General features: G+C 53.8%; 1 pseudogene; it reads right to left on the bottom strand.

Annotated features, from left to right (window-relative positions):
* Positions 1–2,478: 2,478 nt before the first annotated feature.
* Positions 2,479–13,748, bottom strand: part of LOC127035565 (nck-associated protein 1-like) — a 51,969-nt pseudogene continuing 40,699 nt past the window's right edge.

The following is a 13,748-nucleotide window of genomic DNA, read 5'->3' as shown; positions in this document are numbered from 1 at the left end:
TCACTACTCCGCAGTTCGGTGGAAAAAAATCTAGATGAGAGTGCAAAAAATGTATCTTTAGTGACATGTTGCAACCAAGGCTTTTGTATGCCTTGAGGAGGTTTTCCACCAACAACCTGGAGTTGTCTGCCTTTTGTTTCCAAGAAAATTTATTGCCACTAACTGGAAGCTTTCCATGCCGTCTTTTCCTTGCCACGCAGTGCATGGTCAAATGCATCATCTCGAAGAAGTTCACGAATCTGAGGACCAACAAAGACACCTTCCTTTATCTTAACCTTGGAAATTTTCCACGGAGGTACTTGAAAGCTGCTTGTGTTTTGTCAATGGCCTTGACAAAGTTCTTCATCAGACCCAGCTTGATGTGTAAGGGTGGTAACAAAATCTTCCTTGATTCAACAAGTGGTGGATGCTGAACACTTTTCCTCCCAGGCTCCAATGACTGTCGGAGTGGCCAATCTTTCTTGATGTAGTGGGAATCTCTTGCACGATTATCCCATTTGCAGAGAAAACAGCAGTACTTTGTGTATCCAGTTTGCAGACCAAGCAAGAGAGCAACAACCTTCAAATTGCCACAAAGCTGCCACTGATGTTGGCCATAGTTTATGCACCTCAAAAGTTGTTTCATGTTGTCATAGGTTTCCTTCATATGGACTGCATGACCAACTGGAATTGATGGCAAAACATTGCCATTATGCAGCAAAACAGCTTGAAGACTCGTCTTCGATGAATCAATGAACAGTCTCCACTCATCTGGATCGTGAACGATGTTGAGGGCTGCCATCACACCATCGATGTTGTTGTAGGCTACAAGATCACCTTCCATGAAGAAGAATGGGACAAGATCCTTTTGACGGTCACGGAACATGGAAACCCTAACATCACCTGCCAGGAGATTCCACTGCTGTAGTCTGGAGCCCAACAACTCTGCCCTACTCTTGGGTAGTTCCAAATCCCTGACAAGGACATTCAGTTCACCTTGTGTTATGAGGTGTGGTTCAGAGGAGGAGGATGGGAGAAAATGTGGGTCCTGTGACATTGATGGTTCAGGACCAGAAGTTTCATCCTCTTCCTCTTCCTTGTCTGACTCAAGTGAGAACAATTCTAGCGCATCAGGAACTGGCAGTCCTCCTCCGTGGGGTACTGGGCATATAGCTGATGGAATGTTTGGATAATGCACAGTCCACTTTTTCTTCTTTGACACAGCCATGCAGAAGTAACAATTGCTGGTATGATCTGTTGGCTCTTTCCAAATCATTGGCACTGCAAAAGGCATAGATTTCCTTTTCCTCTTCAACCACTGGTGAAGATTTGTTGCACAAGTGTTGCAGCATATGTGTGGGGCCCACCTCTTGTCCTGATCTCCAATTTTGCAGCCAAAATAAAGATGATAGGCTTTCTTAACCATAGTGGTTATACTGCGCTTTTGTGAGGCAAAAGTCACTTCACCACAAACATAGCAGAAGTTATCTGCACTGTTTACACAAGTACGAGGCATCTCTGCTCACTTTGGCTAAACAGAAATGTGTCCTTTTGCAAAATCAAATACTGACAAGAGAGCACGACACTGTATGATTTCTAAAGCTGATATAGGGCAATTTGTTCAGCAGAGTGATGTAAGCTTCATTATGATTGCATCATCCATGACTTCTAGGAATAACATGATGCAATTCATATCATGTATGATGCAATACCAGCTTCCGATTGCATCATTCATTGTTTTGCCTAAAAAGCAAGTACTGTCCAAACCCAGTCATAGATTTATTCATAGATCCAGTCAAAGATGTATTTTAGTCATTTCTGGTTTAAATTGAGATCCCTTCCCTTTATAACTCACTTATCCTCCGCCATTCCCAAGTCAAGGGTCGTATATACTGACCCAATAGCATATCTTGAAAACTAGAGCCAATCAACAATTTTAAGCATCATTTTCATTCTCAGTGACCCAGAATTAATAAAGTTGGACTACATTTATTTCAGAAGCATTTTGGCTGTAGAGCAGTGTAACAAGCCCTTAATGAAGAGAACGCAAAGGTCACTATCATCATTTCCATTTTGCAGAGGGGAAACTGAGGCACAGAGCAGGGCAGTGACTTGCCCAAGGTCACCTTAGCACTTGTATCGTCAAAGCACTTGGCTAACTAAGACCTGGTCCTCACTTGAAAGTGTCCTGTTTTGGGTCTGTCAGGTGTGGGGAGTGATATTGTACTGATATAGTCACACTGGCACCAGCCTTAGGGGGGATAGCTGTACTGACATAAAGCCTCTTTAAACTGAAATAACTGCATTCATGCTGGGTGGGAATGTACTGCTTTGACTAGACTGGGAGTGTTAAAACGCTACCACTTTCTAGTGTAGACAGGGCCGACCCCCTCCAGAGCCCCTCCTTTGTGGAAGCTGAGTATTGTTCCAGACACAAATGTCTCTAGCCTACGTGTGTGTGAGCTGGGACAGAAGCGTGTGTCACGATTCACAATCACATGTTAAAACACGACTGAATGTGCGAGTGCAGCCAGAACCCAGGGCGGTGTCAGCGCTGGGAGACTGGGCTAGAGGGACCCTGCTGTGACCTGGCCTGGCAGCTCCCAGCCTGGCTCTTACCTGTCTTCAGGTTGGAAAGTGCAGTCACCAGGGCTGGGTCAATGTCGCATGGGATCCCGGCAGCTGTGGCCAGCTCAAAGATGCTCAAGGTGACCTGGAGGAAAAGCCAGGAGAAGGGAGGGTGTCAGCAAGGCTGGAGAGCTCCCAGGCACCCTCGCTTCCACTCCATGTAATGAACCAGCTGCATGTTTATGGGGAAAACACGGCAGCTGCTGTGAGTGCCTGGTCAGCAGGCCGTGGGCAGCTATCAGCCAGGGAGAAACAAGCCCCTTCTGCCACATATTGCCACAGCCTCCTGCAACAGGCTAGCAGGGGCCAGACAGACCTGTTGTTCCCCCGGGAGTGTCTCCCTTCCATGCAGAGGAGCTGGGGGCCCAGAGCCCACTGGGATGTGGACACTGGAATGTGTGAGGCATCAGAGGGTGAAGCAAATGGAGCCTGGTGGGGGTTGCAGGAGGCTGTGGGGCAGCAGTCGGGACTTTCTCCCTGGAAACATGCAGAACACAGTGGAAAGGAGCAGCAAGCTGGGACCGGCTGCTGAGAGCGCTGCTTTCTGGGGTGTCCCGCAGCACAGCAGGGAGTTACTGGACCCAAACGGTGGCAGAAGTGGCTTGATATTAGCCCCTGCTACAAGCCCCTAGTTAAGACACTATTTACACCAGTGCAGCTGGCTGGATGGCCGCGTCACAAAGGGCTGCCCCCCAAGTGTGGACCTAGGGTTTCAAACAGGAACATAGCTCCCCCCTCGCACCTCCTGTGCCACCACACTGCTATTTTTAGTGCCCTAGCTAGTAGAAAGCTAGCGCATGTAGATATCCCTGAGCTGGGAATTACGCTTTGCAGCAGCCATGCAGAGACCCCGAGGAGTGGATTAAAGTTAGGGTACTTGAGACAGGCGCCTGCCCCAAGTCTGACTTTGCCATGCCCTGTGTCCAGCCTGGAGCTTGTGCCCGGCATGACCATGTCATGCCTTGTGTCCAACCTGGAGCCTGCGCCCAGTCTGACCATGTCGTGCCTTGTGTCCAGCCTGGAGCCTGCGCCCAGTCTGACCGCGCTGTGCCCTGTGTCCAGACTGGAGCCTGCGCTCCGCCTGACCACGCCGTGCCCTGTGTCCAGCCTGGAGCCTGCCCCTGGCCTGACCGCGCTGTGCCCTGCGTCCAGACTGGAGCCTGCGCCTGGCCTGACCGCGCCGTGCCCTTTGTCCAGCATGGAGCCTGCGCCTGGGCTTACCGCGCCATGCCCTGTGTCCAGCCAGGAACCCGCGCCTGGTCTGATCGCGCCGTGCCCTGTACCTAGCCAGGAGCCTGCGCCTGGTCTGACTGTGCCGTGCCTAGCTAGCAATGGTTGCATTTACAGAAACTCTGCCATTGGAAGAAACTGCTGTGAAACGGCCCTGAGATCTCCACAGGAAGGTGTGTCTCATCACAGGTGAGTGCCACTGTGGGGGAGGGGTGCAACAGCGAGCAGGTCATTCCTCCATCTCCATCAAGTCCAGTGTCAGAGAAGTCCCATCCCCATCACAGCATCAGTATGACGCAGACCGAGCCAGGCAAGTATATCACCCTCATGTCCAACCATCTGCTCAATATCTCCCCAAGGGGAGTTGTGTGTGGCCTCTGCCAAAAGCTAGGCCAGCAGAGGACCGTGGCTACTGCCAGATGTTCGTACAGGACACAGTTTGCGAGAGATGCAAAATGTAGACTGCTAGATTGCAAAACTGCTGCAGTGAAACCTGCCACCTGAGGTGAGGGGGTGTCTCGGGGCTAACACCATCCTCGCTGAGAGCACTGGACCCCCGTGCAGACAGCCCTTGGCTCACTGGCTCTGCGAGGTGAAGACATCAGCATTTGCAAAACCCAACCAACCCAGGAGAATGTTCTGGGCAGAGAGACAATCGGAAGAACCTGTAACTGTATGACAGCAGCCAAAATGGCACGAGGTCTTATCCACTGCACAGGAGAAACTGCCAGCGGGTGTGTAAGGTGGAGCCCAGCTCTCTGGACTGGACGAGCGCCACAAGGGGGAGAGAGACCGTATTAGGACATCGCTCGTTAACACACACTGGCTGTGGATTGCATTCCATCGTTTCTTTTAGCGGTAACCTTGTTTCCAAATCCTTGGACTTGCTTTTAGCTGAATCTGTCTCAAGCTCCATTAAATAAACTTCCATTTGCGTTTACTAGACCCTCGTCTAAGTGCCTTGTGCTACCCAGAGTATTGAGCCAAGGTGAGACCCGCGCCCTGGGCCCTGTTTCCACAGAGGCAGAGAACCAGTGTACGCTGTGGGTGTCTGGAAGGACTGGGCACTCAAGTGTAACAAGGTGGGGTATCAGCTGCCAGTCGCGGAAGGAAAGAGCAAGGTGTTGCCAGCTGTTGGTGGCTGGGGACCATTTCTGCCCATGGGCGCAGACAGGGCTTTCTCTGCTGAGCAGGTTAGTGATTTCCCTTGGATACCTCAGGTAACCCCCAAGTAGGGTGACCAGATGTCCTGATTTTATACGGACAGTCCCAATTTTGGTTTTTTTTCTATTATGGGATCCTATTACCCCCCACCCCGTCTCGATTTTTCACACATGCTGTCTGGTCACCCTTCCCCCAAGTGTCACAATTAGCTGGCCCTCGAGCCCCAGAGAGACCCCTTTATTCCTCAGGAGGGCAAGGGCTGAGGCTGGGAGATAAGAGTCTTAGCACCGAGCATCTTAAGCCCAAGTTGTGAGGGACAAGGAGCCCTAAGAGCAAGGTGCAGCCTCACAACGTCCCCTAGAGACAGGCTGTGAGGGTCAAGCCCTAGGCCCTGTCACAAGCTGACAGGCTTTTTAAGGTGAGACAAGGCCCAGCCGCCACCTAGACTGATTAGCTGCTTCCAGGGGTAAAAGTAATGTACAGGACTTACCGGTAGTGCTGGAGTCCTGAGGGGGCATGGCCTCATCTGGAAGAGGCATGGCCTCTCAAGATTTAAAGGCCCTGGGGCACCGGCTGTGGCTGGGAGACCCAGGGCCTTTACATCAACCAGGGGCTTCCAGCTCAAGAGGTGGCTGGGACTCCCCCGGGGTTCAGGGGCAAATTAAAGGGACTGGGGGTCCAGCTGCCAGGGGGAACCCTGAGCTTTGTGGGGCTGGGGCAGGGATTTAAAGGGCCCAGAGCTCCTGCCCCTGAGGGGAGCCCTGAGCCCTTTAAATCCTGACCGCAGCCCAGCCGCCAGAGCTGCGGCAGGGATTCAAAGGGCTCTGGGCTGCCTGCAGCCACGGGGAGCTCTAAGCCTGGACAGGCTTACTTTCACCTCTGGCTGCTTCCCAGCAGAGACCTGGTCCATATAAAGGGCTCAGCTCAGGGAGAGACTCAAAGGAGCAGCAGGCTGCTCTGTACAGAAAGACTCACCTTAGCTCCTAGCTGGAGAGCCTGGGGAGTGTGGAGCTGCAGAGAGCAGCCCGTGGGAGCTGGCCAGGGCTCCACGCAGAGCAGCTCTGGGAGTCTGTGCACTGTACAGGTGTGTCTGTGCTGTGTCTGGGAGTGAGCGACTCTTCTTGCTGCTTCCTGGTGCCTCCAGCATGACCCTGCCTTTCCTGCTGCTCCATCCCCTTACTCAAAAGAAACACACTGAGAACAACAACCCACAGCCTTTTTTCTACCTTGAGCCTCCGAGTATCTACGTTAACTGTATATAAGTGCCTGGAGCGTGACCCTTAGCTAACCTGCAAACTGAGTATAGATCCGGCCAACTATGCCACTGTTACACTCCCCAGCAGTACCCAGACCCTTCATGACCACTTGCTCTTAGCGTGAGAGTCTTGTCTGTGCCTGCTGTGGATCAGCTCTGTGACTCCACCAGCCTCTGACAGGACAAGCCCGGCCTCCCAGGCCTGCCCCGGCCTCACCCTGTCTGTACAGGTCAGCGATAGGCATATACCAGCCCTGAGTCCTCTGAGCATCCCTCTGGAGGGCTCAGCCCCAATCCAGAACAATCACAGAACCCTCCGAGTCTGCTCCCCAAGGAACAGTACACACCAGCAAAGTGGTCTGAACTCAGGATCACCACTTCGCTTAACATACCGCACTTAGCTACAGCCACAGTGAAAACGAGAAAGAGTTTATTAACAGACACTCCAGTGGCAGTAGGTATGAGGACTGGAAACACAGGATTACACATAAAACTTTCTAGAGCCTCAACTTAACCCACAAGCCAGGCTGTCTCCTGCAGCCAAGTTTACCTCTAGGCCTTTTCAACCAGCATGGCTGGGACCCCCTTCATCAGATCGACCCTGCTGGCAGCTTCGCGTCACCAGAGTGTCTCTCTGCATGCCCAGAAACACCAGAGCAGAACTCTGATCTTCTCCTGAAAACAGGCCCCCATCCCCCACTGTCTACCTCTTCCTGTTCCTTTGCTTCTGAAATCTCTGCCAGCTCTTCATTAGCATTTGCCTCACTTCACTAAGAGACTTCTGGTGTGACATACACAATGCCCAGGGCGATAGGGTCTCCCACCTCCTGTCTGGAGGAGTTTGTCTCCAAGCATGACTGACCGGCTTTTAACAATAATGCTGAGAGCACATAATTTTCAGCATATACCCAGAACTCCTCACATATTTTCTGCACATAGGTCTCGTAATGATTGATGTGTGTGACAGGCTGTAAGCAGACACCTTACATGGCTTTCTTTTGGTGAACTCAGGGCAACCTTGTCCCTCTATGTCGCCCTCTGCCAGCTGGCACCAAAAGGTCCTTGGGTCACAGGGGCGGAGGACAGGGTGGTCTCTTCTCCAGGAAAGGGAGTGTTGTGGACACACTGAGATAATGGTTATTTATTACTTATGTTACAACAGTACCTAGAGGCTCAATCAAGACCAGGGCACCAGGTGCTGCACAGATGAACGAATGTGAATCGCTGCCCCAAGGACTTTGTGGGCTAAGAAGGGACGTAGTGGCAGTAACAGCACACACCAGCTCTGCACTCTATCTGTGGCCAGGCAGCAATGTGAGGGCAGCTCTCCACCAGTCTAACAAGCACCAGCTTTCAGTTTCCTATCTGCATCATTGCAGAGCGGGGCGCCCGGGGAATTCAAAGCAGGATGAGCTGCTGGCTTTATGGATCTGCTCAGGGAATGGAGGGTGGAGGGGACTGTGGGAATCAGGCTAAGGAGGGCAGAGTCTCTCTGAGCTTGTCATATGATAGTAGGTAGTGAGAAGTCGGGACTAAGCTGTGCAGGGTGGAGGGGGGAAGGAATTGCCAGGGTGAGGGTAGACGTCTGTGTTGGAAGAGGGGTGGCCAAGGGAGGGGTGCCCTGGCCTGGGCAATGACCCAGGCAGATGACCTTAGCAGCAGCATTCGAAATGGACGGGGGAGTGTAGGGGAACTGCAGGCATCCAGGCCAGAAGGGGCATGTGGCAGCTGCGGCATCAAGGGAGAGTTCTGGCCAGGTGGGCAGAGAAGGAAGGTCACAGCTTGGCAATGCTGCAGCGAGAAAAGAGATGACACAGGAAACGCTGGTCACACATGGAGGAGGGTGAATGGCATAATCTGAACCTGGTCCACAGCAGCTCTGTCTGACAGCATGAGCCTTCTCACCTTGTGTGTGACAACAGCTGGCAGGGAGAGCCTGAAGCTAGTTCTGTCCATGCAACATGTGAGTTACCTGCAGCACCACCGCAATGGACACCAGGCAACTCTACCTAGGCAACTATCCAGCTCATCATCCTCGTACCGAGCACCTGCTTAACAGCCTCTCCTCCCGCCTCCCATGAGGAGGGAACTCTCTGTTCCACACAGAGACACAGGATGAATTAAGTACCTTGCATAAGATCACGTACACAGAGTCTATGGCTAAATGGGGAATTAGACCCAGATCTCTCAAATCTTAGTCCAAAGCCTTAACCACACAGCTACCCTCCTCCATCCCTAGGAAACGGTCATTTCACTGCAGCACAATCCCCAGACAAATCCCTTGACAGGTTAAAAACAGAAACTAACAAAGAGGAAAGCACACTTGAGCATTCAGGAAAAAGGAGAGAGTGCCTGGAATCTGAACAGCTAAGCGCTGGCTGTGAGCTGCTATGGAAGAGCCCCGGGGACCACGGTCGGGTTCTATGGGCTGTGAGCCCCTATGGAAGAGTCCTGGGGAACACAGTCGGGTTCTATTGGCTGTGAGCTGCTATGGAAAAGCCCCGGGGAACACAGTCAGGGTCTATGAGATGGGAGCTCCTATGGAAGAGCCCCAGAGACCGCGGTTGGGTTCTACGGGCTGTGAGCTCTGATGGAAGAGCCCCGGGGAACACAGTCAGGTTCTACAGGCTATGAGCCCCTATGGAAGAGCCCCGGGGAACACGGTCGGGTTCTATGGGCTGTGAGCCCCTGTGGAAGAGTCTAGAGGAACATGGTCGGGTTCTATGGGCTGTGAGCACCTGTGGAAGGGCCCTGAAGACCGTGGTCAGGTCTATTGGGATTTTATGTGTGCTCATTGAAAGGGCTCTTCAGAGCCTGTAGGATTTCCTAGATAACAAGGTTCTATCTCAAGGATTTCAGCTCCATTTCTCTCAAATCCTACATGGTGGATCATTGTCTATTACACCCTAAAGGAAAAGCAGCACATGGGGAGCGAGAGCCCGTGCCGACACTAACAATGAGTAGGACTAGTGACCATCTACATCTCCAGGTCACAAAAATCATGTGGATGGAAACTAAATGGGCAGAGCTAACGTTAGGGCTCTGTGTTTATTACCCCAGATCCCAGCTCTGTGCCCCAGCGCAGGACCAGTCCTTTGGAACACTCTGCATCTGGTCAAACCCTGATTAGCAGCATTAATTGGACCATGGTAATGGGACATGACACACCAAATAAGAGACATATCTCAAAAAACAGGACAGGTGGCCTCCCTAATTAGAACTAATGTTGGGCATTAAAGGTGACCCCGGCACAGGCAGAGTGCAGCCCTCTGGCCACACATGGTTGGGAGAGGATTCTAGTCCTTAAAGGATCCCACTGATCCCCCATGTGTTCTGTCCTCGCTGTGGGAAGGAGGCAGGCTCCAGCCTATCCCAGAGGCCTCACCAAGAACACAGGGATCTAGGGCCATGAAGGGCTGGTGAGTCTCACCTGCTGGGAACTCTGGGAATCTATACCGGGCTGCCCTTTATTTGAAATCAGCATGATAAACGGTTGAGAGGAACAATTGACATGCCCCCTAGGGTAGGAGGAGATGCCGATCCAGCTCAGATACAGGAGGGGTGACATCCCTACCCAGCCCAAGGTACCTAGCCCAGCCAGGCTAACCCCTGAAGGGTGCAGCCCCTGACCCACTAATGACAGCTCAGTCAGAGGGGCAGCTGCCCTCAGACTGAGATGCATAGCGGGACTCGCGTCTGCTCTGCAAGGCATGACGCTGACCAGCTCTGGCTCCCAGCACTAGGCCATTCATGACCACCACAACTATCACAGTAGCCGGCTGACGGAACCTCTCCAAGTCCTCTCCAAGCCCCCATGACATATGGGAGTGTGCCATAGCGGGAGCTTTCACTTGTCTCCAGTCCACTAGGTCTTCGAGCCTCTGAATCCAGGCTGTCTGGGGGCAGCAGCGCAAATGGCAGGGCAATAAGTGGAAGTGGGACCCCACCTGCCTAGCGAGGAGGCTGGGCCTGGATCCAAAGAGAGGGGGCAGAGAGGAAGTGCCCCCCAGAGGTGACAGGCAAGGCAATGCCAGTGCCAGCTGCATCGCTCTTCTGTGCAAGCCTCCCTCTGGTAACCGGCTCAGCTCTAAGGCATCCGGAAACTTGCTGTCACCCTCATGACAGTTGCTAAGCTGACAACCTGTCACCGGGTAGGACACGCCAGCGACACTGGAGAGGGCTGTGAATGGCACCGAGAGAGAGAAGGCTCAGCCCAATCAGTGCAGCTCACCAGCCAGCACCTGTCCCAGACACAGGGCCCGGCTACACTAGGGAAGTGGCGCTTTGCTGACACTGGACGGGTGAGCTGCATTCCATCCCTCCGTGCAGCAATGCAACTGGGCACTAGGCTGCCCCAGATTTGCCCACGACCCAGTGTGACCCGCAGAGCCCCTTCCCAGTAAGAAGGGGAGAGCCTAGCATGATCTGGCCCTAGGTCCAGCCCTTAGAGGTTCCTCCCCCACCTCCATCTCTGTCAGAGGCAGCCACATGGGCTCTTTCTCCATCTGCATCATGGATCTGAGAGACCAGCCAGGAGCTGGTACCAGAGTGGTGGCAGGTAAATCCAGGGCAGTGGGGGGGGGGGGGGGCGCAGGGCTGGCAGTGGGATGGGATGGAGCAGTGCAGCAGTGGTAGGTTCCAGAGCTGGTGGGACATGAGTGATCCCAAAGCCGTTACTGAAGGGGGGACTGGGTCCCAGGGTCTCAGTCCAGCTTCTAGTGTCTGTGGTGGTGGCCTGTGCCCACTATCTGGCCTCCTGGTTGGGATCTCAGCCTCCCTGCTGGCTATGAGCAAGCCCTAATCCTCAGGGAGGAGGAGACTGATGGGGCTGGATGGGCTGCGCCCGCTGGGGAGAAGCAGGGGGATGGGGGTGTCCAGGCTCTACAAGGACAGGGCCCTGAATTCACATCACTCAGATGGGCTTGTTCTTTAGACAGCTTAAGGGAGAGATGCAGGCAGCCCAGAGAGAGACAGACCCACAGACCTGACACTGAGCGAGGCAGATGGACAGCCAGGACACACACACACACAGATGGACGGACAGCTGCCTTCACGTCTCAGGAGCCGAGCTCATGGTATGGAGCAAGTTAATGAGCTCGTACCGATGGCTCCTCCCTTTGAGCTGCACCTACAGGAATCTGGGGCTCAGTGCTTGTGCCAGGAGGAGGGAGGCAGGACTCCTGGGTTCCATTCCTGGCTCTGCCACAGACCGACTGGCGACCTTTGGCGAGTCACTTCCCCTCCCTCTGCACTGCAACTTCCCCCACTGCAATATGGGGATAACAAGGGAGCCCCTCCTTGTGGGATCATTCATGTCCCCAAGCACCAGGCCCCCGAAGTCCAGGCTTGTCTGCACTCAAGTCGTTCTCGGCTAACTCAGCTGGAGCTCCACAGCACCAGATGTGCCACGGCCCCAGCGCGTACATCAGAGAGCTGATCCCCCACGTGTGCTCCAGCACGGCCCCTGCCTGGCAGCTGAGCCAGCTGCAAATTCCAGCATGACACAGCCCCCGCAGCTTGGCTTCCTTTGTCCCTGTGTCAAGCCCCAAGTCACGCCTGGGTGGGGTGGGTTTACCTGACCTCAATGTCCAGCTCTCAGCCTCAGCCCCGGCCACGTTATCGCCTCGCGATCTGGTAAGGCCCATTTGGCAGTGCTGAGCCTGTGATTACTGTCCTTCCATGCCTGCTGGAGGTGAGTGTGATGAACTAGGAATGTTCTTAATGTTTTCTCTGAATACTGTGTTGGTGCCTCAGTGTCCCCTAGGCAGTTCTTAAGTATCTGGCAGAGCAAAGGGCCAGTGCACCTAAATGCCTGACCCTCTGTCTCCTAGCAACTGATGGCCTGGGCCCCTCCTCTGCAAAGGTGCCAACTGAAGGTGTTGGAGACAAAGAGATCAGGTGACCTCCTGGCCCGGGGAAAGGAACTGAGCAGAGGAGGAGGTTCTTAGTCTGGAGTTAACTGGGGACGAGGAGTGAAGTGCAGACATGGGGTCTGGCTCACTGCCCCCCTGGAATGGACCCGGACGAGGGGTCCGGTTCACTGTATCTACAAGCTCTATTTTAGACCCTGTTCCTGTCATCGAATAAACCTCTGTTTTACTGGCTGGCTGAGAGTCACGTCTGACTGCAAAGTGGGGGTGCAGGACCCTGTGGCTTCCCCAGGACCCCGCTGGGGCGGGCTTGCGGTGGGAAGCGCACGGAGGGGCAGAGGATGCTGAATGCTCCAAGGAGAGACCCAGGAGGTGAAGACGTGTGAGCTTCTTGCCCTGAACAAGTCTGCTCCAAGGGAGAGGAGGCTCCCCAAAGTCCTGCCTAGCTTGGTGGGGAGCAGTTCCAGAGCATCGCCCGCTGACTCCGTGACAGTGAGTAACCCCATTACCATTCTCCTCACCCCTCCATTCTGCTGGAAACCTCCAGTCCTACTTCCTTGTAATTGCTCTGTGGCTCTGGAGGCATTCGCTCCCTCACTACCAGTGCAAAATGAGTTCCACTCACTCCTTATCTGTGCTGCATTGCTGATAATAAAGCCATTAACTCTGTCAATGAAAAATCACCTTATTTACATCCCCTTGGCCCTTCTCCACCCACTGGCTTCACCGGGTGTGCAAATACAGGATCACTTTGTCCACCACTCTAATGCAGCCACATGTGGGGTTGAACACAGCAGCAACACAACAGGAGAGGACCCCTGGGCGCACAAGGGAATATTGGTGATGTTGCTGAAATCAACACCCACCCCAGGGCCAAACCCAAACTAAATACCAACCTAGTTACACATCCATGGGTCCGAAATGGAGAATCAGAATATCCCTGACCCAGCCTGACATCCTAACCCAGAGTCTCCCCGAAGATCATGGGAGAAGGATAACCCAGTTCCCTCCCATTTCCAGTTTGACTTTGTTTGAAGATCTGGCCCCACAGCACCACCGCGCAGTTCCGACCTGCCTGAAAACCCCAGGTGAGCCCAAAGGAGCTAGCATGGCAGCTTGCCGGACCCATCCCACCGTCTCTGAACACGCTCCCGCCTGTAACACGGTGCCCATCCCAGCTGTACAGAGAGGGGCTCCCCCCCAGCTCTGCCCCAGACAGCCCTGTCTTTAAACTGCCATAGCACAAGGCAGCACCTAGACAGACGTCTAATGTGCTGTCTGCTACTGCCCCCTGGGGCTCACGCAGGGTATGACCGCCCTGACCCAATTAACCCAGGTGCTGATATTCTCCCAGCTCTGCCTGGGCTCTTCCCTGCAGATAACCCCACACTGTCCAGAGACCCAACTCTCCCTAGGTGTTTCTCAGGCCTGTCCCCTGGCTGGTCCCCATCAATGGCCCTGGGAAGCACAAGCAGTAAAACAGGACAGCACCTAGATACATCCATCCCTCCTGCCTGTGTTGGCCGAACTCCTGGGGATCCGCGGCGGTGGCGACCATCCCCTCCAATGTGGATCAGGACACATGGTTGTGTCTCCCAGCTCCACACACCTGGGTCTTGCTC

The sequence above is a fragment of the Gopherus flavomarginatus genome, chromosome 16 (genome assembly GCF_025201925.1).
Source record: "Gopherus flavomarginatus isolate rGopFla2 chromosome 16, rGopFla2.mat.asm, whole genome shotgun sequence".
In the NCBI taxonomy this organism is placed as follows: Eukaryota; Metazoa; Chordata; order Testudines; family Testudinidae; genus Gopherus; species Gopherus flavomarginatus.
The sequence above is the reverse complement of the archived record's forward strand: the minus strand, read 5'-3'. Positions and strand labels throughout refer to the sequence as shown.